The 26,050-nt window shown below is 45.7% G+C and overlaps 1 pseudogene; it reads left to right on the top strand.

Moving 5' to 3' along the window:
- Positions 1-26,050, top strand: part of LOC141098653 (guanine nucleotide-binding protein G(q) subunit alpha-like) — a 120,033-nt pseudogene that overhangs the window by 5,009 nt on the left and 88,974 nt on the right.

Genomic DNA, 26,050 nt, shown 5'->3' with positions numbered 1-26,050 from the left:
GTCAAAAAGTTTTTTCTAATATCTAATCTGTGTCTCCTCCCATTCAGCTTCATCCCATTCCTTCTAGTCTTTCCTTGTGCAAATGAGAATAAAGTTGATCCTTCTACAATGTGACAGCCCTTTAGATATTTGTAGACAGCTATTAAGTCTCCTCTCAGTCTTCTCTTTTGCAAACTAAACATTCCCAAATCCTGCAACCTTTCCTCATAAGACAGGGTTTGCAGACCGGTCACCATTCTGGTCGCTCTTTTCTGAACTTGCTCCAGTTTGTTGATGTCTTTTTTAAAATGTGGTGCCCAAAATTGGACACAATATTCCAGATGAGGTCTGACCAAAGAGGAGTAGAGGGAAATAATTACTTCACGTAATCATTCCAGCAGTCGCTCATGTGAACGAAGTTGAACCATCAAAAGTTGTTTCACCACTGAGGAGAAGGTGTCCCCATCAATGTAGCTAATTATAGGCACCATACACAGATGTAAAAGATTGTGGAGGGGAAATGTGGTAACACACACACACACACACCTACCAGATAGAGGTATATGATTATGCCCCAAAAAATTCCAGCAAAACTTCAAACTATATTGCCTCTTGATCAGCGGTTTGATCAGCTTACCTCTCTGCGACCTGTGCAGACTTCCACAGTGCTTTGTAGATGAGTGAAGATTTAAATAAGTCAATTAGCCCAGCATCTGAGGCAAATATCCAAAGTTAAAAACTTATACTTTCTTGATCAATTAGAAAGATGAGATCTGATCCATCAACAAGACAAATATAAAATCCCAGAGATTACAATGATGTCCAAAGCGTATCTTGACAGAATTGTAATCTCTTGGATTTAATTTGTCTTGTAAGGCTACTTTTACACTTAGTACTGTTTTTTGCGGCCCGTTATTGTGGCCCGTTTTTGAGGGCCGTATTGCCACATTTTTTACGGTCTGCCACAATAATGGATCACAGAAAAGCTTGCAGATTGCCATTTTTTATTTTTCCAATACTGTGCAAATCCTGAAGTCACGGTGCACCACAAAAACAAACTTCCATTTATTTTTGCGGCCTCAATGATTTTCAATGGGGGCCATGTTCGTATGCCATGAAAAAGATCGAGCAAGCTTGATATATCAAGGCCGCAAATACGGCCCTTATGGCACACCGTGGAATTTTTGCGGAAATCTATTGGGGAATATTATATATATATATATATATATATATATATATATATATATATATATATATATATATATATATATTGAAAAAGTGAAAAAGCAGCACAAACAGCATAAGAAAAAAGGGGGTGCACTCTCCCAGGTATATACCAAACCTTTAAAGCATCCATCAAAAATTGAAAGCTGCACGCTTTTTTTTTGAAAAGTATGAAGAAAATGTATTCAGCCCATCGGACTATGTGCCCATTCAGTGCAACGTTTCGGTCCAGAAAGGGTGCGGACCTTTCTCAAGCAGTGCAATGTGACAAATGAGTGCTTTTTTATAGCACACCAGTTATACAGGTATTTTACAACAATTATGCAATATAAAAAACATGAAGATGAATCTCCAGCATAGTGATATACAATCAAGGAGTGCTCACTTAATATAAAGTGCATTACATAAAAACATAATATACACAAAGATATGAATATCATGCACAAGAGATAATTATCAGCGGCAGCTGATGAATGCACATTTAATGAATATGACTCAACCTAATGCCATTAGAAACACCAAGCCCCGGCGTCCACAATAGCAGAGTGCACAGGGCAGGAAATAAGCTGCAGTGTATATCACACTACCGCTCGTGCGCAATAGCGCATTGTGGTAATCAGCGCCATCTTAGAAGATGGAAAAAAATAAACAGGCATGCGCGATATCACTATTCATGCGCAGTAACACATCTCATCTATCAACGCCATTTTAAAAAAAGGGAAAACTATACCCTATTGCAAAAATTGTGTAATTGCATTCATAATGCATTCAATCTCTTAAGAGAATTCTCATATAGGGAGTGAATGTTAGGCCACATAAGAGTTTGCTTATAGCAAGAAACATCATTGGTATAAGGAAAAAGTCCTTAGGAAACAGGAACACCTCCCATTAGCTGGGATTGGTAACCCATGACCAATAAGTAGGAAGGGTGGTAAACCCTATAGAGGCACAACACCCAAACCATACAAATCTGGGCGATCCCATACAATACCACAAGTTCAAGTCCCCACAGATGGCACATTCACTATATAGATCAAAGACAAGTAGAACGCATGAAACAGCTATAACATATATTATGCATTTCAATTTTATTTATTGCAAAAGTCAATTATAGTTTCCCATTAAATATATCATGAAAAAATACAAAAGGGCCATAGGCGAGTCAAAATTTCATGATAAGCTGCAGCTGTAAAATCTGAAAAATATAAAAAAAAGACAAAAAAGGCTATTAATACCTAAAATGTTCCAATACTCTAAAAGATGAAACAGAACAATCTCAGTATCATACAAGGCATATAACATTATTATATTATATTATTATTATTATTATTATTATTATTATTATTATAATATGTAACTTATAGTCAACATTCAAGTCAAAAGGCTTTAAAGTATTCAACTTCTTTATCCACTGTAGTTCTCTTTAGATACCTAAAGGGCCTGTCACACTAAGATATCGCTAGCAATATCGCTATAACTTGTGACGTTATAGCGATATTGCTAGCGATATCGCTGTGTCTGATACTTACCTACGACCGCTCCCCCGCTGGTTATCGCTGATCGCGCGAGAACGTCCTGGACCGTTTCTCGTCGTCAGCTTCCTGCGGCGCTTCCTGTGGAGAGGCGAGCGACGCATGGAGCCGGGCGGGAGGACGCAGGATCGCCTAGTGTGACAGGTAAGTAGCGACCCCCGTCCCCAGCGATGTCGCTGGTGAGATCTGCCTGTGTGGCAGCTCACTAGCGACCACTTAGCGATGTACCAGCGATCCTGACCACGTCATATCGCTGGTCGGGATCGCTGGTACATCGCTAAGTGTGACAGTACCTTAACTCTGTCACCTCCTCTCCTCAATGAGGGGATATGATCAATAATTCTGAATGACAAATCTTTTTCAGTATGTTTTAAATCAAAAAAATGCTTAGAACCTGGTAAACCCTGTCTCTTTTTTCTAATTGTGTATCTATGTTGATTTAACCTAATTTTCATCTCACACGTTGTTTCACCTGCATAATATAGATTACAAGGGCACCTCAAAAGATAAATGACAAAATCGGAAGAACATGTTAAAAAATTATTAATTTTATGTAACTTTTCTCCATTGTGTGGATCTTGGAAGGTATTACCTTTCTCCATATAAGGGCAATTAACAATTCAGGCAGGGGAAAGAGCCAACTCTGATTTTACCAGTCAATGTAACCTGTGAGTCTTTCTTTAACGTGCCCACATCAGATTGAACAATCATGTCTTTAATATTTTTAGCACGTTTATAGGAAATCAAAAGGAGGGGACTTAAATTCTACAGTTTCTGGGTGACATTTACCCAACATAGGCCAGTGTTTTTTAATTATCCCAACAATGGAGGCACTTTCTTCACAAAACCTAGTTACAAATGGAATCCTACATTCCACATTACTACTATATTTTTTCTGATAAAGATGATATCTACGTGATGTGTTCATAACTTTTGTTTTACAGCCATCCAATAATTTCACATGATAATTCCTTTGTCTGAATTTGGCAAGCATATTATCCAATGAAACATTCATAGCTTCCTGTTCACTCACACAACGCTTGATGCGTAGTAATTGACTAAAAGGAAGAGACTCAACCATCCTTCTCGGATGGTGACTATCAAATAGAAGTAAATTATTTTTATCAGTCGGTTTAACATACAACTCAGTTATTAATCTATCATCTTTCCTTTTAATTAAGACATCCAAAAATTGAATTTCTATTTCCGAATGCACCAAGGTAAACTTGATGTCATTATTGATGGCATTTAAAAATGCATGAAAGTCCTTCAATTCGGACAAGGTACCAGACCAAAGTAGGAGGACGTCATCTATATACCGCCACCATCCCTGTTATGAATGAGTCACCAGAGGAGGAGAAAACAAAAATACAAGCTAAGTCCAGAAAACCAGAGAGGTTGGTAGCTATCGGATTGCAGACCCCTGATCCTATTCACCACAACTAACAGTAGCCGTTTGGGGTTCCTACGGTGCCCTAGACCCCTCGTCACAGCCGGAGAACTACATAAGCCTAAAGAAAGAAAGGGGAAATCTAAACTGCCCCAGAGCAGACCCAAAAGCAATAGACAGCCCCCAACATGTATTGTCGGTGAAAAACAGATGAAAACACAAACAGACAGAAAGACAGGCTGAGCAAATGATGGGGCCCAACTAACTAGATAGGACAGAAAAGATGCTGGCTGCAATCCGCAAAAAACCCTTCCAAAATGTCCCAACCGTCTGATAGGGAAAAAGGCCCTGAAGTCGCTAGACTTCAAAATCACTATATCAGCACTCAGGTATATTCTGAAAACAGAGCAAAGAGATCGACTGATCAGAGACAAAAATGGAATTCAGCCAGTCCCAACCAGGACTGGCTGAGTACAAACACTAAGGAAACCAGACAAAATCTCATGGAATAATAGCAGGGCAAAAACTTAGCTTTTAGTAGACAGGAACTAAGCTGGATGCAAGAGCTCAGAGCAGAAAGGATCACCGGCAGCCATGCAGGGCGTCGGCTGCCTTATATCCAATCAGAAATTCCAGATGTCCAATCACACTCCGCCTGTTCAGATGACAGGTTCTTCCCATCCCAATCAATTTCACTACCTCTCTTCACCAGCAGAGGGAGTTCATCAGACATCAAAGGTGAAGGGGAGAATGAAATCACAACACATCCCAGTACATGGCCAAAATGGTGGGATACATAGATGAAGTGCTCCTCCAAAGACGCCATAACTAAGTTCGCATAAGCGGGCGCCATATTGGCACCCATGGCCATCCCCCTCATTTGCATAAAAAAGTCATCTCCAAAAAGGAAATAACTAACATTAACTTCAATAGTTCTAACAAAAAAATTCTCTGTTCTGATGTGAATTCTGCCTTTAAAAGACCTCTTTCTACAGATTTAAGACCCAAATCATGGCTAATAGACGTGTATAATGATTCTACTTCAAATGATGCAAGTGTCACCCTTCCCTTCAACTGTATGTCCATTAACTTACACAGGATATCAGTTGTATCTAAAACAAATGATTTAGTCTGTCGACTCAAAGGACTCAATATTTTGTCCAGAAATATACCAATACGGTTAAAAATGGAGCCCCTACCTGATACGATCGGGCGACCAGGAGGATTAACCAAAGATTTATGAATCTTTGGTAATATATATTACAGGCGTAATAGGGTTAGTAATCAACAAGAATTTATATAGATCATCATCGATTAATTTGGCAATCAATGCCTTCTCCAAATTTTGTTTTTTATTATATCCATGATCTTAAATTTTGGATCATAATCAATCTTTCTATAAACATCGTTATCTGATAATTGTCTCCTCACTTCTGCTAAATAATTCTTGGTGTCCATAACGACGACAGCACCACCCTTGTCAGCAGCTTTTATGGTGATGCTGGCGTTAGCCAAGTTAATCAGAGCCTTATATTCATCACTACTAATATTTGGGTGTTTAAATTTACTCATATATTATATATAATAATAGTGTCCTTAAGATAAGATTAATGTTGGGCATCCAAAAAAGACTTAGGGAGAGGATGTCCATATTTTTATAGTCTTATACATAGTGGAGGCGTTGCATGATCTTCCATGTGGAAATTGAAAAAAGTCAACATTAAAAGATTTTTGAAAAAGTAATTGCTTGTAAATAAAAATGAGTTTTTTTGGAAAAATATTTTTGAAAAAAAATAATCCTTAAGCATAAGGTTTTTGGATATAATCATTTGATTTCTGCACAATGGTTCTCCCACTCAGTGGCAGATATTTGTATGTTCATATGCTTGTCATATGTTGTTTTAAATCAATTTCTATGTATTTCATGACACTGGATGCAGGTGTGCAAGGAGGAGTTTCTGTGACGGGGTATTTCAGCAAGTCACATCCTTTCATTCACCGAGCCGTAGAAGCGCTATTGAGCGTGAAACGGCAGTTGTCAGCACTCGCATACTCCTATCCTCACTCTCCTGGTCATGATGTTTTAACAGTTGCCAATAAAGAGTGGAATTTTTACACAAGACCGGTGAGTGCGATTTGCCTTTATGTACTTGCAATCGTTTTTATATCTGTGTATCAATAAAAGATTTATAGTTTCAAAGAGAACCTGTCACCTCCATTTTCGACCAAAAGCTGCGGCCACAGCCTGTAATGCTGTAGATAAGCCCCCGATGTAACCTGAAAGACAAGAAAAACAAAGTTATTTTATACTCACCCGTGGCAGTCCAGTCCGATGGATGTTGCAGGTCCAGGTCCGGCGCCTCCCATCTTCATGTGATGTCGTCATCTTCCCTGCTTTGTGCCGTGCTCCTGTGCTGGCGTACTGAGCAAAGTACTGCAGTGCACAGGCGCTGGGAAAGGTCAGAGGCCCAGCGCCTGTGCACTGCAGTACTGTAATAATGTGCAGGTACTGATGATGTCGCCACGGATCAGAGACAGCCCAATGGTTAAAGGGTTTATTTACAGGGATAAATTCTCCAAGCAGGGAGGAGCAGTGGGTGTTAAAAGTGATAGGGTAAACGGAAAAAAGTACACCACAAGGCTAAGTGAAGCTATGAAACAGTTAAGCAGAATATAAATGGTTAATGGGAATTCTTGTATCTTATCAGTCCAGTGAAGTCTTGATTGAAGGGTCCTTTACTCCGTGGGCACCGTCAACAGTGGCACTATAGTCTCTGCTGTTTCCTGGAAACTCCAGGGTTAAATCTCTGCAGTCTCTTCGCAGGGTGAAAATGGAAGCAGGGAGACGCTGCTGAACGGAGTCTCTCCTGCTCCAAGTCTATAAGTTAAGCTGACAGTCACTGCCTTAATGATGCTTCACATACTGGGCAGTCTGCTTACCACACTCAGGAATCTTGGCTTGCCACTGCTGTCACCAGGGCTGCACACTAGGGTCACTGTCACTGCAGATTACGCCTGCACAGAAGTGTGACATGAAACAAGGAAGATGACATCGCATGAAGATGGGAGGTGCCAGACCTACAACACCCATCAGACCCGACCACCCCCGGGTGAGTATAATAAAACATGTTTTTCTTTTCTTGCAGGTCAGATTGGGGGCTTATCTACAGCATTCTAAAATGCTGTAGATAAGCACCGAAAGGCAGTGGCCGCAGCTTATAGCGGCAAAATGAGGTGACAGGTTCCCTTTTACTCCACAGTGCTTTACATACATCAACACTGTCCCCATTGGGGCACACAATCTAAACTTCCTATTAGGTCTTTGAAGTGTGATAGGAAACCCACACAAACACTGGGAGAACAAACTCTTTGCAAGTGTCATCCTCTGTGGGATTTGAACCCTATACCCCAGTGCTACAAAGCTGTTGCGCTGACTACTGAGCCACTATATACAGTGCTAAGCACTAAGCCACCATATATAGTGCTAATCACTGAGCCACCGTGCTGCCATAATAGCTATGCAAGAATATTTTTGCTGGCAGCATTGTGTATTAGCTCTATGCACTAAACATCTGTTTTTAATTGATTTGAGGATTTTACATTGATATCCTATCCTTATAATAGGCAATCAATATTGACATCAGCACTGATCAGTTGACTGAAGGAGTTGTAGAGTTTCATGGAATAAGGACTGCTATTTTACCATACTTATACATGTTCCAATGTATTTATTTAAAGGGATCTCCTGTCTCATCAGTCTGTCTCCCCCCAATCTGCACAGCAATCCCCCTTCTAAGGCTGGTTTCACATTAGCGCTTTTTTGACGGTGCGCCGTGCGCGCCAAAATCCGAAAAGTTTGATTTTGGCGCGCACGGCGCACCGTCAAAAGTGCGCAGCGCAAGTCAAAACGCAACTAGCGCACGGCCTGCGCACAATCTGCGCACCCTATGCTAAAGATAGGGTGCGCCGATCGCAGGCGCCGCTGTGCGCTAGGAGGCGGCGCTACAAGCAAGGGGCAGGCACGCCGGGCAGAGAGCCGGCTCGGGGGCGGAGCTACCCCCGGCCGTGCGTGCGCTTAAAAAGCGCTAATGTGAAACCAGCCTTACAAGGAGAAGAAGCTGGTGGGGGGGGGTCTGTCTCTTTCCACCACCACCAGCCATCAAGAGACCTGAATCTGGAGTCCATCATGGTGTGCTGCCTCAGCGAGGAGGCCAAGAAAGCTAGGAGGATCAACGAGATTGAGAGGCAGCTTCACCGAGACAAGAGGGATGTCCGCCGGGAGCTGAAGCTGCAGCTGGGCACTGGGGAAAGGGGAAAAGCACATTCATCAAGCATATGAGGATTATCCATGGGTCTGGCTACTCTGATGAACATAAGAGGGGCTTCGCTAAGCTTCCGTACCAGAACATATCAGCTGCAATGCAAGCCATGATTCAGGCAATGGAGAGCCTTAAAAATCCATACAAGTATGAACACAACAAGGGCCATGCACTTAATTCCGGAAGTTGATTGAGAAAGTGTGCTCATTTGAGATCCCTTATGTAGATGAAATATATTTATGGAATGACCCTGGCATACAAGAATGCTATGAAAGGAGACAAGAATATCAACTGTGATTCCACAAAATATTATCTAAATGACCTGCACTGTATTGCAGATAATGGATATCTACCTTCTCAACGAGATGTGCCCCGAGTCAGAGTGCCCCCAACAGGAATCATCGAATATCCATTTGATTTACAAAGTGAGGCCGAACGCAGTGTTGCCGTAAGTGAACCGTTACGTGGCAGATGCGGAAAAACTGCTGGATCTGCCGCGAATGGGGAAAAAAATAAATAAATAAATAAAATAAAATCGCTGATTTGACAGCAGCTAAAGTTACTGATGACAGTGTCTGCTTTAATCATACGCATCAATGCTGGAGGCAGCACTAAAAGTGCTTAGGGCAGCACAAATTCTAAATACTGCCCTGGCAGGAAGATGTGTATAAGTGTAAATCAATATATTTACTTTGTTCTATGTTCTTTGTTAAGCTAAGCAAATCCTTAACACAATTTTTATTTAATCGCTATTTGAAACATACCTCAAATTTATCCGACCAACTCAGCTGAAGAATTCAAAGATGGTTAACCATTTTTTTTGTGACGTTAAAGGGACAACCCATTACACATTCTGGGAAGGACTTGGAAAAGCTCCATGAGAAGTGAGTGAACAGTAGGAAACATTGAAAAGACATGTCCAGCTTCTTGGTGCAGTTGCTAATTGATTGCTGTTTCAATACATATTACAGTATATCACAGCAAACAGACCCCTCTTGCCAGCCTGTGTATTTTGACTCTTATGTAGTCTTAGTCCAAGAGTCAAAATGCATATGGGACACCCCTCACACCCAGGGCAGCAGGGTACTCTGTACCAGGCCGGTGTCAGGGGGAATGTGTCACAGCAGTGGTGACCCGGTCCGTGGCCCTGGGCGCCCAATATCAATGGCGGTGATGTTAATGGTGTAATAGTTTATTTGGATAGTTCGTGACGCCACCTGTGGTGCTCGGCAAGTGTGATGTCAGGCCGACGCGGCGGGCAGTTCCTCTGGGACTGGTGGTATGCGCAGCTTAGATGGCAAAGCTCCCCACAGGCGGAGCTGTAGTCCCAGGGCAGTGTAGGTGCAATGGACGAGGAGAGGCACAGAATGGTATAGATGTTGTTACCCAGATGTAGCGGTGCTGGAATAACTGGAGGACACCAGAGTATGCGGTTCCAAAGCTTTACTCACTGTTTGCAGTTCACACAACGGCCTGCCTCTGCACCGTGTTCTTCAGGTCAGGGCCCCAGCCAACCTTCAGGCAGGATAGGATTCTCCCCTTCACACTCCGCCAATATGTACCTTACTGAACGACTCCTCCAATGCGCCTTTAGGTGCGAAGCACTCCAGTACTTAGTTACCCTGGAATGCCTCTTTCTAGGTGTTCCTAGTCTCTGCTTGTATGACAGACAGCTGTAGCCTGCTTCGGGGACTCCTCTCTGCGTCCTGGCTCACTATCCAGTTGCTGTTGTGTCCCAAGTCTATGATGGGAGTAAGGCGTTAGTGGCTCACTACTCCTCCGGTGTCTATTGCCAGACAAAGATCCAATCAACCTCGGGGACCGGGCCCCGGCCTTTGCGCTCTGGACTGGAAGGGTTCTCTCTCTTTCTCAACCTGCTTCCCACCGTCCTTCTATTCTCCTTCGTTCCAATCTGTTCTCTCTCGCTTATGGAATCTGTAGTCTCCCGTCTACGTCTCTTTCTCCTCTTCCTTCCCATGCCAGCTGGCTCAGGTCACTGAGGCAGCTGCAGCACTCCTTCCTCCATCCCTCTTCCAGTGATCCTCACTCCTGTCTGAGTGACTTCCTACTCTGGGACTCACCCCAGACTGACTTGAAATCCTACACCATCCCTCTCTTTTATAGCTAACTCCACCAGCCTCCCCAGCACCTCTCGTGTTACGAAGCCAGGGACCACAAAAGGCACCTTTTGACCTTTCCAGCATAAAGCATGGATGGGTCCCTGCTGAACTATCGTGTGTGGGGTGCAGGTGTTGGAATGTGAAAGGGAGTTCCCACCCTACCTGGATGGTGGGGCACCACACCTTAGGAGAAGGTGCAGTACCTCTGTGGCGACTGAAGCCTCAGGGGTGCCACACATAGGATGGCAGTAGGGGTCTGTTTGTGTGTTGCACTATTGCATATATTGAAACAGCAATAAATGCTCAACTGCACCAAGAAGATGGACCTGACTTTTCCACCAACAATTGTACACTAAGAGGTGGCGATTGCCTGTGCTTCTGGTCAGGATGGTCTGAATTGGGGCATTGAGGATTAGTACTGAGGTACAATGACATGTGGCTTGAAGAGTAGGAATTGTGTGCTTAGTTGTGTGGTAGTCTCTAGCACTGAATGTATTTTCACTCTAGAATTCAACAACCTTTGGTGAGTGCAAAAGTCTTAGTCTAAGTCAAAATGCATAGGATGGCATAGGGGTCTGTTTTAGTGTTGCACTATTGCATATATTTAAACAGCAATAAATGCTCAACTGTACCAAGAAGCTGGACCTCTACCTTTGGTGAGTGCAAAAGAGGCAAGAGCTATTTTACCAAATGGTACGTGAAAACCTATGAGGAAGATAGAGAAATTGCTGAAACTTACATCAACCATACCCATCAGCAAGAAGGAATTTCCCATCTGAAGTTGATCAACAACAATATTGGGTGATAGAGGAGAAAGCTCAAGGTAAGTCTCACCTCCAGCTATAGGCAGCTCTGCCACCTATCTTCATAGAAGCGGAGATAAGCAGTGATGCATTATGGAAGATGTTTGGTCAATTAGTTTTAGTTATCACTACCATTGAGAGTGTAAGCTAACTAACTTGTCTGTCTAATTCCACAGATCTACAGCGATTAAGAGAAAGTGGACAGAAGAAAGAGGACCAAGATGAAGTTGATGAAGGAATCAATGCAGGAGAGCAACTTGATAAAGATGAATACTTCAAGAAGCTTCTTGAACAGTACTAAAATAGAGTAAAGGAGCCCGTCCCATTACCAACCATGTGCAAATCAGCCAAACCGCTGCACAGTACTGCCAAGACAAATTGAGGAGAGCGCAGAACAGAATTTGGAATTCTGAATTATACTTCATGCAGCACTATGAGAACAACCCCATCTTATATTTATGGCTGCACCATACACAAGAACCATTTTCTACCATCTCCCATTTGTGTCTCCCCTCCCTCAAATGACATTTCCCCATGAATGCATTGGTCTTGGTTGAAAACAATGCTAAAGTTGAAAAACACAACAAAAACGCTACGTGTGAACATAGCCCAAGCGGTGAAGGAACATTTTTGTTTTGGGCTATTTTTTGTCTTGTATACAAATCATAACCCTGGAAAGGATGTTCCTTAACATATTTCCCAGGAAAGTCCATTTTGGTTTCATTTTTGTATGTGTTATTGTGTGCCTGTATAAGTGGCATAAGACTGACATTGTTCACAGCTGTGACCTGTGATGATGATCCCATGTAATTTGAACACTGTTCCTATTGATTTCAGATGTTTTTAGGCCCTAAAATCACCCAGGGGGAGGGGGTCATGGCAAAAGACTTACATTGGGCTCGTTACTCAGGTTGAGCACCCAAGTATTCTATTTTGCCCAACCCAACCAGCGAGCACCCAAGCATTTTAGTGCTCGCCAACCACTAGGGCTTATCCGAATAGTTTTAGTGGTTTCCAAATAGCTGCATCGGGAACCTGGATACCTGGAGCGTGCCCGATAATCAGCGGTTCGGAGCTGCAGCTGCATGTGTTACGGCTGTGTGACAGTCACATCACATGCCTGGAGAGCCCAACAAACAGGCTGTCTCATCAGGTCCTTTGTGATCAGATATCACCCTCAGTTCACACGGATGCCATAATTTGCACAGATTTCATAATCTTTTCACAGTGGACTAGGTCGGAAATTGACCCCATCAACACAACAACCTGTCCTTGGCTATCACTAGCCAGCAGTAGCTCCACTTTGTCTGCAACCCACTCAAAGTTTCTTTTGACCATATACATTGCCTCTGGAGTGATCTTCAGATCGTGGTCTGTTTATCCTTCTGCTGGGTTTTAACACCTGAGGGCCATAGATGCCACGAGTCATTATCAAATCTCATCAGCAGAGAATTTCTTTTTTGGTCATATCCACACCAAACTCAATCTTCATATTCACTTGGGGGCAGTCTTGTGTTAACCATGTTTTATCCTCAATTGCAAAAATGGCTGCTGTGGAATGGTTCATGATGTCAACCTCCGCCTGGCCAATCACAAGGCCAGTGCACTTTAGTTTGGTTGCAATCCACTACTCTTCAGACCATTGAGAGTCATTATTTGCATCATCCTTGAAAAAAAAAAAAAAAAAAAAAACAACTCCACTTCAGGGGATTAATATCCTTCCGATACCCCAGGATTTCTCTTAAGGAAGAAGCTGTAGGCTTTTCTCCTGCACACCCACTGTTAGAGCGTCCTGCTCCCTGGGCTTCCCCCTTAACACCGCCGGGCCCACCACACCGCTGCTCCTTCCTTGTCTGTCTTTCACCCGCGCTTTCCTCCAAGTGTCTGCCCGGGCTCCCCGGAATGCTTCCTCTCCTGCTGCCAGCTGCGTGCTCAAGCTGTCCACACATGCCCACTAAGGCATGACCGCACGCACTCCCTTTATCTTATGTCCTCCAGTGACCTGACCCGGTTGTGCTGTCCAATGATGGACACGGGCCGGTTATTTCAGGCCACCCTCCCTTAGTGGAGGCACCTGAATATCGTGTCTAACCTGCCACATTTTTGGCCGCTTTGCTGCCGCCACCTGGCTCCGCACCGCAAGGAACTTAACCCCGTCATTTCCTTCCTCTCATCCAGGACCTGTACCTGCTCCGTGTACCTCCGGATCCTGCCTCCATCTTCACCTCCACTCACTCCCGTCCTGCTTCCATTGCCTCCGGCTCTCTCCTCTGTCATCTACCAGTTCTAACCTTCTCTCCTCACTGCTCCGCTACCTCGCCTTCTGCCTACCCTCTGTCTTGTTGCCTTCTTGCTGCCTCCGGTCCCTACATTCTCCTCTCCTGCTCCTTTTAGTCTTCCCTCCATGGTTCTCCTGCCTCCTTCTTGAGCCGACCCCTGGTCCTGGCATCTGTGGTTCCCAAGCCTGCTCCCAAACGATCCTGTATAGGGGGTTGGTCAAACCTGGTGTGCTCGCTCGGGGAAGGTTCGGAACTATGGTCCAGTGGGTCAACTCTAGATATCCAACGCCTCAGGTGTAACAGCATATTCAGGCCATGGACCCCACCGTGACAGCTGCTCAGAAGGAATTGGTGTTCTTGCAAGAAAACCAAACTCACATCATGTCTTTTATGAAGACAATGGATTCTCAGTTGTCTGCCCTGCAGGCTGCGGAGCCCAGGAAGCCTCTGTTAGCCAGTCTCCAGCAGGAGCTGGTTCAGCAATGCAACATGCAGTTTCATATCTTGTCCTACATGGCCTCCGCAGACAACCACCTGTTCTCCTTGCAAGCGTCCTCCTTGCAGACATCCTCTCGGGCCACTGATCCTACCCCTGCACCCCCGCCCTGTCTGGGGAAACCACCTAGCTATGGCGGTGACCCCAAGCTGTATTGGGGTTTCCTCAGTGTCACTTGCACTTTGAATTGTTACCCCAGCAGTACCTCACTGATCGTGTCCCATTTGGAGGGAGAGACTCTATCCTGGTTGAATCCTCTATGGGAGCGAGATGACCCTATTGTCTCCAATGTGGTGACCTTTATGGAGACCTTCCGAAGGGTCTTTGACGAGCCTGGGCGGTTGGCTTCCACAACAGAGTCCTTGTTCAACCGCCATCAGGGCTCTCTCACGGTGGGGGTCAAGACGCCATATGCTTCCACACCTTGTCATCGGAGCTGGGGTGGAACAACAAGGCCTTGGTTTGGGCCATTTGGCGAGGGCTGTCCGGCAAGATTAATGACGAGCTTGCAGGACGGAACACCCCGACCACTTTGGAGAACCTCATTTCACTTGCTACGTGCATAGATTTGTGCTTTCAGGAGCGCTTTCGAGAGGCTGCAAGAAAGGAGACTTAAGGCCTTCCTCTTCTTCGGGTCATAGACTGCTCAGTCCTCGACATTTGAGTTCCACCGGCAGTCCTCTACCGGAGCCTATTCAGGTGGACCAGGTTAAGATGGCAGAGCAACGACAGAGGGTGAGGATAGCACAGGGTCTGTGCTTATATTGTGGTGGTACATCCCATTTTCTGCGCTCATGTCCTGAGAGGCCCGGAAATGCCTCCACCTAGGTCAGGTAAGAGGCCTCCCTAGGCGAGTCCGATTCCTCTCCTCCCCTTACTCTGTTCTGATTGTCCAGGGTCAGAGGAGTAGCTCAGAGCTGGCATATGTGGATTCGGGCACGGCGGGCAACTTCATTCAGCTTAAGGAGGTGAAGAAATAACGGATTCCCGTGATTACCCTGAAGCATTCCCATATGATTGCCTCCATGGACGATAAACCCCTGTAAGAATCAGTTTCCCTGGCTAATGAGGAGGTGGTCTTGCAGGTTGGGCCCCTGCATCAGGAGAAGATTGCTCTCTATGTCCTGCCCAAATTGTCACATCCGCTGCTTCTCGGCCTTCCCTTGCTCCAGACGCATGAGCCAGTCTTGATTTGGCATTCTGGAGAGTTTCTCCGATGGGGACATCTATGTCAGGAGAGATGCCTAAGGTCTCTCCGTCCAGTCACCATCTCAAACCTCTTCTGGTCCTGCAGGGTTGCCTTCCGCGTACTGGTCCTTCACCGATGTGTTTGACAAGAAAGAGGCTGAGACCCTTCCTCCACATCGACCCTATGACTGCCCAGTAGAACTTCGGCCAGGAATCACCCCGCCTAGCACTAGAAGTCCCAGAAATTTCGAGCTCCCCCCTGAAGTCCCGAAAGAGGGTCAAACGACCATTGTCCGGACGGACGACTCTGATGGCTCCAGTTAGCATCCTTTCATTTGTAAATGTGGCCATTATCTGAGGAATCTGCAGGGGGAATAGAGCTGAATTCATCCTCAAAACACTGTGAAACACAGGTCAAGAGACTTTGCATTTTGAGGGAACTGACAATTTGTATAAACCACACATTTTGTTTTGAAGCACACATGAAGTGTTTTGGGAGAGATGTGACCTTTTGCTGCTGATCCGTGATGTTGTGCTGCATTATCCAGGTCATTTTGCGAAATGTACATATAGTTTGCAAAACATACAATTAGTTTCAATGTTTCAAGTTTTTCTAAAAGAATTTAGTTATGTTTTTCTTTTAAAAAAAAGATGTGAAAGAAGTGGGTTAAAAATGACAGACAAAAAACAATACAAATTGTGTTGATGCACCTCAACAAAGGTCTTGTAAAGCAAAAGAATGTAAGCTGCTCCTGAGTGTCTGCCCTCCCCCCAGCTGCATTGTTGTGCAGGGGATATGCATAAGGTTGCTAACACCTTAGCAAATTTGCATGCAGCCTTTTGTACTGTGGGGGATAAATAGGTGACTGCTTCACCTATTTTGTTCACAAGAAGCAAAATGCAGAGAAGGCTCACCACTCAACTGTAATTGGAACTGATCCTGAGCAACACCAACCCTTGTGACTCAGTTGGAGAAGACATAGTCCTTCAACCGGATTCAGACTATGAGCTGTCTTCAGGTTAGATTTTTCAAATTACCTATTTTTATTTCGAACCAAAACAAAATGTTACTTTGAAATTATTTATCTTGCAGATGAGGAGACTCCTCTACCAAAAAAGAGCTTGGTTGGCGAGTGAGCTGACAGGCCGCAAAAGATGGCAGAGTGTGGCGTGAAGTACAAGTGGGGAAACGTCTCCATTTCACCCCAATAGAACCGTACCCTACAGATGGAGAGCCAAGGGCTAAGGTCAGACGAAGTGTCCAGAGTCACCTTCAGAGCTTCCTCTGTTTTATAACTCTTGACATGCTTCATAGCATTCAAGAATGGACTACTCAACATGCACGTCACACGGAGCAGGTGGATTGGTTCATGGGTCTCCCGGAACTAATGGCATTTATTTCAGTCATTATCTTGCGGGGGGTGACCAAGGTTCCATCACTACGTGACAGCTGGTCAGCAAACCTGGCAAACCCAAGGATCATAGCAACTATGGCCCGAAACCGCTTCCAAGACATCATGCAACACCTACGCTTTGATGACATGTTCACACGCAGTGAGCGAGCGGAGACCGATAAGTTTGCTGCAATCTCCGATGTGTGGAGATCATTTGTCACCAACTGCATCTCATCCTACAACCCTGGTCGACACATCACTAATTGATTAACAGCTTTTCCTGTCAAAGACTCGCTGCTGTTTTCTGCAATACATTGCAACAAAACCAGACAAGTTTGACATAAAGTTTTGGGTGGCTTGCGACTGGAAATCAAAGTATATCTGTAATGTCCTCCCATATCTTGGCAAGGACCTCAGTCGTTCCTGCAGGGAGAGACTGTCCGAAACTGTAGTGATGAGGCTGATGGAACCATTCATGGACAAGGGCAGAACTGTAACCACGGACAATTTCTTTACATCATTGTCACTTGCACAACGACTGCTTAGCCAGAAAACAACTATCCTCGGTACAGTCAGCAAGAGTCGCTGGGAAATTCCTCAATCTGCTAGACAGATGGACCGCACTGAATTCACCAATCAGGTGTTTTCAACCACTGGTGCCACACTGACAGTGTATGCACCCAAACGAAAGAAGGCAGTCTACATACTCAGCAGCACGCACAACATAGTTGAGACTGAGGATACCAACAAAAGGAAGCCAAACAGTCACACAATACCACCTCACAAAGTGCAGTGTGGATGTAATGGACCAAATGGTGCGGGAGTACAGCGTGCGTGCAGGAACACGGAGATGGCCAGTCGCCGTGTTATACAACATGATTGACATGGCAGCACTGAATGCGCATGTTCTTTATCAGGCATGCACTGAAGTGCAGGAGAGACGGGTGGACTTCCTGGTTGAGCTTGCAAAAGAGTTAGGTGGCTCATGTGAGTGAAAAGAAGGCACGCAAGGAGAAACTTTTGGCAACAACGTTCCACACCCTGCCCTGGCAAAAGGGCGAAGTGTCAGGTCAGCCATCGATGCACGAACAATTGTGCAACTGAGAGATGTGTTGACTGCTACAAATACACGTGTGGCAAATGTACCAGGGACATACTCAGGCAGTGCCAGGTATGTTCCAGTGCAGACAGACTGCTCAATGAGTGCTGAAATGCTAGTCACACAAGAAGGACATGCCACTCACACACATGCAGCCCCCACTGCAGCCTACTGTAAATGTGTGGAATGGTTTTATTCCTTGTATTTTCTTTATTATTTTTATATAAAAAATAAAAAGCATGGAGACAAATAAGTTGTTTTTTTGTATATTTTTCACACTGACTTTTCAGTCCTCTTGCTTCTGGTCATTACGCACAGCTTTACCTTGCTCTAAAAATTCTAATTCTCTATTTAAAATATATAAAAAATGATTCATTGTTTCAGTGCTTTTTTGCTCAAATAAAACTAAGCTAAATACAATATGTATAGTCTTTATATTATCAAATACAATAAACTGAATAGAACTAACTAGAAACTAAAAGGCTAAACTCAATGGAAAACAACCACCTCCTGTGGTGCGACAGTAGTGGCCTTAATTACAGAACAAAAGACAGTGATTATAGGATGTTAGATAAAATCCTTCAGGTCATTCGACCCATCTCTGGGACTTCTAGTGCTAGGGGCTGAATGTACCCACTTTCCCCTGCCGAGACAGCTGCCATGTCGGAATACGTCCAGGAGAACCTTGCCAAGGGTTTTATATGTAAATCCTCCTCGCCTGCCGATGCCGGGTTTTTCTTTGTCAACAAGATGGCTCCCTTCGTCCTTGCATTGACTACAGGGGGCTGAATGACATTACGATAAAGAATAAATATCCTCTGCCCCTGATTCCTGAGCCCTTCAACTGCCTGAGAGGGGCCAAGATCTTTAAGTTGGATCTACGTGGAGCCTACAACCTCATTCGTATCAGCTTCAGAGACAAGTGGAAGACTGCTTTTAACACTCAAGATGGACAATGTGAAAACCTAGACATGCCCTTCGGACTGTGTAATGCCCCCGCAGTGTTTCTGGCCTATGCTTTACTTGTGGTTCAGTCCCTTAGTCCTTTTTCACATTTGTCACTTGACAAATGGAAAGGTTTTAAATACAAGAGATAGGACTGTCCCACAAGGGTTGCCTTGACATAGGAGGATGGCTTGTACATTCTTTTGATCAAAATTATTTTTACTAAATGCCCTTCTTATTACTACCTTCATGCAATTTAGTTTACTTTTTTTATCTTAGGATATTTGTTGTGGTTTTCTCTGTGTAAGGGTCATGTGTTTATATGCATTTACATTTTGCATACACTAAACTTTCAGCTCAGACGTAGATTCTCAGAGTTTCAAGAGTTTGTCAATGACATTCTGGGATTTGCTACACACCTGCGTGGTGGTCTATCTAGACAACATCCTCGTCTTCTCCCCGGATTTGTTGTCTCACAGGAAGAGCGTCCGCCTAGTCTTAGAGTCTGTGGGAGAACCGTCTTTACGCCAAGATGGAGAAGTGTGTTTTCGAGCAGTCTTCTTTGCCCTTCCTAGGGTACATAGTCTCAGAGTCTGGACTGGAGATGGATCCCAAAAAGTTTCTCTGCAATTCTCCAGTGGCCAAGTCTAGTAGGGGTAAAGGCTATCCAGCGCTTCCTCGGATTTGCCAATTACCGGCAGTTTATCCCACACTTCATCTGTGACCAAATCCATCTTGTGCCTCACTCTGAAGGGGGCTAGCCCTGCAACCTGGTCCCCGGAGGCAGAAAAGGCCTTCCTAAGCCTAAAAAAAGCCTTTGCGGCGGCGCCCGTACTACATAGGCCTGAGGCGAACAAACCCTTTAACTTGGAGGTGGATGCATTTTCCACCAGGGCAGGTGCAGTGCTGTCTCAGAAGTCCCTCTCTGGTCGGTTGGTCACCTGCAGACTTTTCCAAGGCTCTTTCTCCAGCGGATTGCAACTATTCTATCAGGGATTGGGAACTGTTGGCCATTAAGATGGCTCTGGAGGAGTGGCGATATCTGCTAGAAGGGGCTGTCCACCCCTTTACCATCTTTACTGACCATAAAAACCTGGCTTACATTCAGTCAGCCCAGAGGCTCAACCCCCAACAGGCCAGGTGGTCCCTATTCTTTGTCCACTTCGGACTTTGAGTTGCATTTCCATCCTGGTCAGAAGAACCTCAAGGCAGACGCGCTTTTGCGGTCTCTTCTGCTTCCAGACATGGAGCATTCTCAAATCATAGACCCGGACAAGATCATCATGGTGGCTCCTGTGAGGTTTTTCACTCCGCCACCAGGAAAAACTATTGTTTCTGAAGCTGATAGGATGGAAGTATTGCGTTGGAGTTATGTTGGGGTCAAAAAGACAGGGCAACCAGTAAAACTGGGAAACGAGATCCAGTCAAGATGTGGCTGATTTCGTTGCCTCATGTCCATCCTGTGCCAAAGTCAAAGTTCCTCGATGATTGTCTTCGGGGCTCCTGCTTCCATTACCTGTTCCCTCGTCCCCATGGCAACATATAGCCTTGGATTTTATCACAGATCTGCCCCGTTCTTCAGGTTACACGACTATCCTGGTGGTGGTGAATCGGTTCTCTAAAATGGCACATTTTATCCTGCTTCAAGGTCTGCCCTCCGCTCCTGACTTGACTAGAGTCTTCATCCAACATGTCTTCCATCTTAATGGATTCCCGCTACACGTCGTCTCGGATTGTGGAGTGCAATTTATCTCTCGTTTTTGGAGGACCCGGTGTGGTCTCTTAGAAGTGAAGTTGGATTTCTCTTCCACATATCCTCAAACTAATGGCCAAGTGGAGCGTGTTAATCAAGTTTTGGCATCCTATATTTGCCATTTCTCCAATGCACATCAGGATGACTGGTCCAGTCTTCTTCCCTGGGCTATATTCTCCTATAATCATCCCAACAAATCCTCGGCCAAGTCTCCTTTTTTGTGGTTTTTGGTAAGCATTCTGGTATCCCACTGCCATTCTCCGCCTCCTCTGGGGTGTCTGCAGCCGACTCACTAACCGTGGAGTTCTCCAAAATTTGGCTGGAGACTAAGGAGGCACTCGAGAGGGCTGGAGAACGGATGAAGAAGCATGCCGACAAGAGACCTTTGGATGCCCCAACTTATCTTCCCGGCGAGAAGGTGTGGCTTTCTTCTAAGTACATCAGGTTGAAGATGCCTTCTTACAAATTAAGACTGTTACATCGGACCTTTTGAAGTCATCCAGCGCATTAACAAAGTAGCCTATAGGCTGAGGTTGCCTGCCTTGCTCCGCATCCCAACGTCTTCTCCTAAAAAACAGTTATACTCAAATCGGCTCCATCCCACTCCCGGCTCTGCTCCTCCTCCAGTCAGCGTGGATGTTTTTGAGGTGAGGGACATCCTAGCCTCCAGAAGGGTAGGGGTAAGACCTTTTTGATAGATTGGAAGGGGTTTGGTCCTGAGGAGAGGTCTTGGGAACCTCAGGAGAACATCAATGCTCCTCGCATACTTAAGAGGTTTCTTGTCAAGGAGAGAGGAAAGGGGAGTGAGAAGGAGGTACTGTTAGAGCGTCCCATTCCCCGGGCTTGTCCCTTACCGACGCCGGTCCCACCACACCGCTGCTGTTGCCTTGTCTGTCTTCTGCCCATGCTCCCCTCTGAGTGACTGCACTGGCTCCCCGGCCCGCATCCTCTCCTGCTGCCGGCCATGCGCTCCTGCTGTCCGCACATGCCCACTAGAGTCAGACAGCACGCACTCCTATCTTATGTCCTCCAGTGACGTGACCCGGTTGTGCTGCCTGTCCAATGATGGACAGGCACCGGGTATTTCAAGCCGCCCTCCCTTAGTGGGGGGCGCCTGAATATCGTGTCTAACCTGCCACGTTTTTGGCCGCCTAGCTGCCGCCACCTGGCTCCACACTACAAGGAACTTAACCCCATCATTTCCTTCCTCTGTTCCAGGACCTGTACCTGCTCCATGTACCTCCAGATCCTGCCTCCATCTTCAACTCCACTCACTCCCATCCTGCCTCCATTGCCTCCGCCTCTCTCCTCTGTCAGCTACCAGTTCTAACCTTATCTCCTCACTGCTCCGCTACCTCGCCTTCTGCCTACCCTCTGTCTCATTGCCTTCAGTCCACAAGTTCTCCTCTCCTGCTCCTTTTAGTCTTCCCTCCATAATTCTCCTGCCTCCTTCCTGAGAAGACCCCTGGTCCTGGCATCCGTGGTTCTTGAGGTTCCTGAGCCTGCTCCCAAACAATCCTTGCATAGGGGTTGGTCAAACTTGGTGTGCTCGCTCGGGCAAGGTTCGGAACTACGGTCCAGTGGGTCCACTCTCGATACCCGACAATCATCTCACAGTGAGTGGCAATGAAGCCAGATGAACTGCACAAATACTGTATTGATACCAGCTTCTTGCAGCAGTTTGAATATAGCACATAAAGAAGAAACAACGATCAAAAAAGCCCACTTTTTTTATATAAAAGTCAATTTTTATTATTTCATCAAAAGAGAACATGAACATGGGAAAGACAAAGTGCAAATGTGCATAGACAAACAATATACCAAAAGGGTACAGATTTATACAGGGCATCAAAGGGGTGGGTGCAGGTCTCAGGGCATCGCCATTACTATATAGGTAAGATCAGCTGTGCAATGGTGGTCCTATGATTATAATATTATACATATATATATATATATATATATATAATTATACACATACATACATACATATACACACACACACACACACACACACACACACACACACACTTGCCTTTACATGGGCCAGCACACTGCATAAGCTTGGTTTGTAAATTGATATGTAGAGTTGAGAGACTTTTGGTTTTTTAGGGTCGCGTTTCGTTTCGTGAAACCCGACTTTTCCAAAAGTCGGGTCGAGCAAGATCGTCCGATTATAGGGAAAAGTCGGGGTCGTCCCGAAACACGAAACCCAATGTAAGTCAATGGGGAATAAAAGTCGGCAGTGAGAGGAGGACAGGAAACACACCTACAGTGCCCATTTGAATGCCAAAAGCATCAATTCTTCTTACTTAAGCTTGTCAACCTTAATTAACTTCATAATACAAGTTACGCACTGAAAAATGGGAGTTATTTGGCTAAAGTTGTGGGGGGGGAGGGCTGGCTGCAGGTTTTCATGTGCCCTAGGCGAAAGAGCGCCCCTTTAACACATACCACAACTCATCATGCTCCGATACGGCAGATAAATAGCGGTATAGTACAATGAAAAATACCTCACTTTTTACATCTCATGACGAGGCCCATCTATTTCTCCATACAGAATCATTGGTCCCATATAATGTTTGAAACAGTATATGATGAGCTCCACATAATGCTACAGTATATGTTGGTCCCCATGGATGAAGCTCCACTGTCTTATGGGCCCAAATAATGCTCCAAACATAATGGGCCCCATTTCTAATGCTCTAGTGTATAATGGGCCCTGTAAATGCTGCTCCAGTGTCTGATGTCCACCTTTGGAATGTTCCAGTGTATGGTGGGCCCCATCTATCATTCTCCAGAGTATAGTGCTCCCCAAAAATTGCTGTCCCAACATTGAAAACAATCAAATAAGTCTCCTCGCTAGGGAATCCCTGTACTTGTCTGGACAGGTGCTGTAGCTTGCTTAACAGCTCGCCAGCCGTTCTCACGCCCAGTATGGATTGCACGTGATTGCACAAAGGTTAGAAAGGGTACCGTATCCCTGGATAACATGTATGGATAGCGTACACATTCAAAATATATGTCTCAGGAGGCAGGCTCAGACGGTGTCAGGCACAGTATGATTGCATGTGATTGCACAAAGGTTAGAAAGGGTACCGTATCCCCGGATAACATGTATGGATAGCGTACACATTCAAAATATATGTCTCAGGAGGCAGGCTCAGACGGTGTTAGGCCCAGTATGGATTACACGTGATTGCACAAAGGTTAGAAAGGGTACCGTATCCCCAGATAACATGTATGGATAGTGTACACATTCAAAATATATGTCTCAGGAGGCAGGCTCAGACGGTGTCAGGCACAGTATGGATTTGACGGCCCAGATTACACAGCGGAGGAGCAGGGAGAGGTAAAGATTGCAAATGCTGGGGCCCTGCCCAAGCAAGGGGGGCCCACTCATGGGCATCGGTACTGGCACTGGGCCCCTCATAGTACAGCGGTGTGTCTGACGGCTGGTGTGCACCACCACCGTCAGAGACACTTGATTGCACTATGAGGGACCCTGTGCCAGTGCCCGCGCCCAAGAGTCGGCCTACCCACATGTCCAGGGCAACGGCACTCGCACGGTGTCGTGCGGTAGGTGGTGACCCCGGCCATGGGGGGGGAGGCAGCACAGTTAGGGAGTTTTAGAAAGTGGCATATGTTGATGTTGGACATTCAGCTGATGCAAAAGGCGAAATAGGTGAAGTACCAGGAAGAGGTGAACCAAAGCAAGCCATTTTTCTGTCACCCTATGTGTCATCAGGGGAAGGTGGGACAAAATCCTTGGAAACCCATGCGTGGTTCATTTTAATGAAGGTTAGATCATCCACATTTTGGGTTGACAGACGGGTCCTTTTTTCTGTCAGGATTGATCCAGCTGCACTAAAGACTCTTTCCGATAGCACACTTGCAGCTGGGAAAGCGAGCTCCTGTAAGGCATATTGGGCCAATTCAGGCCAGGTGTCGAGTTTAGCGGCCCAATAGTCAAAGGGGAATGACCTGTGTGGGAGAACATCGATATGGGAGGAAAAGTAGTTTGTAACCATAGTTGACAACTGCTGTCTCCTGTCACTTTCCATCGATGCAGTATTACCAGTTGTGTGAGCGGTATTTGAAAAATCAGTCCACAACATTGTCATGAAACCCCTGTCTCCAACGCCACTTCTGCTGTGTGCACCACGAACACCTCTGCCAAGCTGCCCCCGGCCCGTACGGCTCGTGTGAGAACCATCACCGCTGCTGTGTGCTGGGAATGCCTCAAGCAACCGATTTACCAGAGTTGCTTGTTTATTAGCCAATATTAGGTCAAGGTTCTCCTGTGGCATGATGTTTTGTAATTTGCCTTTATAGCGTGGATCCAGGATGCTGGCCAACCAGTAGTCGTCATCATTCATCATTTTGGCAATGTGGGGGTCCCTTTTTAGGATCCGCAAGGCATAATCTGACATGTGGGCCAATGTTCCCGGTGTCAATGATGCACTGCGAGTGCTGGGTGGAGGAGCACTTTCTGGCAAATCCACATCCCTCCAGTCACGCACAAACCCTGTAACAGACCTTGCCACGCCAACATTTTCACTTGCCCCACGAGATGCATCCTCCTCCCCTAAGTAATCATCCCCATCATCCTCCTCCTCCTCCTCTTCTTCCTCCACCTCGTCCAGGAGAGGTCCCTGAGCAGACAATGGCTGAATGTCATCAAGGATTCCCTCCTCCTCTTCCTCCTCCTCATCAACATTGGCTGCAGACGCCTGCTCCTTAAGGTGCGTCAAAGTTTGCATGAGCAGACGCATAAGTGGGATGCTCATGCTTAGGATGGCGTCGTCTGCGCTTACCAGCCGTGTGCATTCCTCAAAACACTGAAGGACTTTACAAAGGTCTTTCAGCTTCGACCACTGCACGCCTGTCAACTCCATGTCTGCTCTCAAAGTGCCTGGCCGTGTATCCTCCCACAAATGCATTATGGCCTGCCTCTGCTCGCACAGCCGCTCCACCATGTGCAGGGTGGAGTTCCACCTTGTTGCAATGTCGATAATGAGGCGGTGGTTGGGAAGGTGGAGCAATCGCTGCAGCTTCTGCATACGAACGGAGTGTACAGGCGACCGGCGGATGTGCGCGCACAGTCTTCGCACCTTCTGGAGCAGGGCTGTTAACTTCCTTTTTGAGGAAGCACTGCACCACCAGGTTCAAGGTGTGAGCCAAGCAAGGTATGTGGCTGAGTTTTGAAAGGGCTATGGCTGCCACAAAATTACGGCCGTTATCACTAACTACCTTGCCTGCCTCAAGATGTACACTGCCCAGCCATGACTCAGTTTGTCGCTTCAAGTACTCGGCCAGCACCTCGGCGGTGTGTCTGTCGCCCAAACACATCATCTGCAACACAGCCTGCTGACGCTTTCCACTAGCTGCTCGATAGGGGGACACATCGTGTGCAACAGTGGCAGCTGCAGATGGAGTGCTCGTACGACTGCGCTCTGTGGACGAGCTTTCGCTTCTGGAGGAGGAGGAGGAGGGTCGAACGCCTACAGCCAACTGTTTCCTATACCGTGG

Source organism: Dendrobates tinctorius, unplaced genomic scaffold (genome assembly GCF_039654945.1).
Source record: "Dendrobates tinctorius isolate UK_male_01 unplaced genomic scaffold, ASM3965494v1 ptg000093l, whole genome shotgun sequence".
In the NCBI taxonomy this organism is placed as follows: Eukaryota; Metazoa; Chordata; class Amphibia; order Anura; family Dendrobatidae; genus Dendrobates; species Dendrobates tinctorius.
The sequence above is the reverse complement of the archived record's forward strand: the minus strand, read 5'-3'. Positions and strand labels throughout refer to the sequence as shown.